The following is a 2,553-nucleotide window of genomic DNA, read 5'->3' as shown; positions in this document are numbered from 1 at the left end:
TTCCTGCTCCGCACTCCCATCATCATCATCAAAACTTTTAATATATATGTCGGAAACAGCCTTTCTTTTTCTTTTTCTTTTTTTATGTATACACTAAACATTTTAATAAATGAATAAGGGTCTGAAGATGCTTCTGAAGGGGAGGAAAGGAATGGAAAGGAATATGAAGTAGAAAGGAATATAAAGAAACTGCAGATAGAAGTCATTTGAAGATGACTATTCTAATAGGAAACTGAGTGAAACATGTTCAGAAAACTGTGCTACAAAAGTTGCAAGAGACATTTTAGAGAAACATTAAAGAACAGAAAATTGAGTGAATAACCAGGCAGAACTAATACAGTGCAACAAGCTTTTTCAAAATATCTGATGTAGTTGAATGAAACTGAAGATACTCATTGGTGGGTACTATTAAATACATCTCAGGATACATCACCACCTTCTCTTTGCCATGCTTTAGGTCTCTCACTATGTTGCTTGTCAGCTGTACCCATAGCATAAAATGTTATCCTTGGAAGTACCAAGGGGGTGTGCAGTGGATGGGTTCTTCCTTCCAGATGCTCTTCAGCTGCTGGGCCCATGATGCCAGCATCACTTTTCTTTGTTCTATGAAACTTCAAGACCAAAGCTGATCTATGGAGCAAGGACTTTATTTTTTTTTTTTTTTTTGATTCTTTTTTTCAGAGCTGGGGACCGAACCCAGGGCCTTGCGCTTCCTAGGCAAGCGCTCTACCACTGAGCTAAATCCCCAACCCCGGGGCAAGGACTTTAAATCCACAGAAGTGCAATGTACCATGCTGAAGTGGCCACAGGAAGTACCAGAAATCTCCGTTGGCCCCAGCTTTTGTGTACATCGCTGCTGTACCTCTCATGGTTAAGGAAAGGAGGGCTAATTTACCCTTGAGAAAACCAGAGTCCTAAAAGCCTGGGACATTGAAGGCAAACCCTTGGCACAGCACCCTATCCATCCAGCCTTTTAGCATGGCTGGGACGCTGAACCAGTATAGTGGAAACTGAAATATCACTAAATCAGCTTGCTGCACCTTTCTCTGCTCTTCAAATATGTCACTGGTCAGAGCTTTCTTCTTGTAGGCTTCATAGGTTTCTATCCCATATTTGAAGATTTCAGGGATAGAGAGGGCACCAGTGACATCGTTTCTTGTGGCCCTTGGCTCGAAGTTCATGGTGTATAAATCAGACACAGTGACTGTGCATCCCTGCTTGCTCAGTTCTTCAACAGCCACTTGCTTCATGGACCCCTTGAAGGAGTTGGGTTCTTGGTGTGCATAGACAATGAGCAGTTTCTTATCTGCCACGTTGGAGAAGACGGATTCTCTGATTTTGTACAATAGCCAAAAGTTTCAGGTACTGTCACTCTCCTTGGTTATTGTAGCACTCTCTGCCTCCAGGAGGGAACACTGCACACAAACGAGACACAGCCACTGTCAAGGGCAGGGATCAGCCTTTGTTTTTCTATTCAGGATCTTTTACTCCCAAGGAGTTTGCTGTTTCATTTCCTAATGGTACATTAGAAAGCAGTTTTAGGGGGCTGAAGAAATGGCTCAGCAGTTAAGAGCACTGGCTGCTCTTCCAGAGTACCCAGGTTTAATTCCATCATCTGTATGGTAGCTCACAACTGTTTGTAACACCTATTCCAGGGGATCTGACACCCTTATACAGACACACATGCAGGCAAAAGACTAACATTCATAAAATCCAAGACGCAAAGGAGAGGCCTAGAACTACCATTTCTGGAATGCAAACCCATATGCTATGGTGTAGCCATTGGCTTGCCCAGAGCAGGGTCTGGGAATGCTGTGGGCACTGGCATCCAATAATGAACTGTGCTCACTGGCACTCATGAGACCCTCAAAAAACCAAGCTTACATACTTATGTGAGGGTGTCGAGAGAGTCATTAGACCCTCACTGGTGAGATCCCCATCACTCCTCTTCTCCTGCATGTGGTTTTGGGAGACACTGGAGTAGATATAAGGGGGAGAGTAGCTGAATTGGAGGCTCCATTTATGCAGCCATCCCATGATGGGATGGGACCTTTTGGGGATTCCATTTTGTTTTCTGGCCATCCATGGTCCATCCTGTTAGTAAGCCCAATAAACCTGCTGGTTCACTAAGCTGGACTTGGACGTATCCGTTTCGTTGTTGTATCTTGGCCTCTCTGTTGGAGTGAAATAAATAGACTCCCCCGGAACAGACAGAGTTGAAGGAAATCAACTTGACGGAGCCGAGCTGAATGTAACCTGTTGACGGAGCTGTGCTTGAAGTTTTCTAGCTGCTATGGTTTTCTGCTCTATGCATTTTAGAAGAACCATAACAAAAAGCTAGCCTTGTGTTTCAGTATTTGCAAAATAAAAATTAGTCCTATACTCATGATTTTTAGAGACTGTATATTTCACGAATCAAGAATTTTTACAAAATATTACCTCCTGCCTGTATACATTCACTTTTGCTCCCTGAACAAAATTTCAGTTTGATTGGCAAAATCTCATATCTGCCTCAGTCTTACTAGTTAAGCGAATGCTTTAATTGTCTACCAT

At 43.0% G+C, this 2,553-nt stretch overlaps 1 pseudogene; it reads right to left on the bottom strand.

Moving 5' to 3' along the window:
• Positions 1–475: 475 nt before the first annotated feature.
• LOC116887533 lies at positions 476–1,274 on the bottom strand (annotated as a pseudogene).
• Positions 1,275–2,553: the final 1,279 nt, after the last annotated feature.

Source organism: Rattus rattus, chromosome 18, assembly GCF_011064425.1.
Source record: "Rattus rattus isolate New Zealand chromosome 18, Rrattus_CSIRO_v1, whole genome shotgun sequence".
In the NCBI taxonomy this organism is placed as follows: Eukaryota; Metazoa; Chordata; class Mammalia; order Rodentia; family Muridae; genus Rattus; species Rattus rattus.
This window is presented reverse-complemented; position numbering and strand designations above follow the sequence as displayed.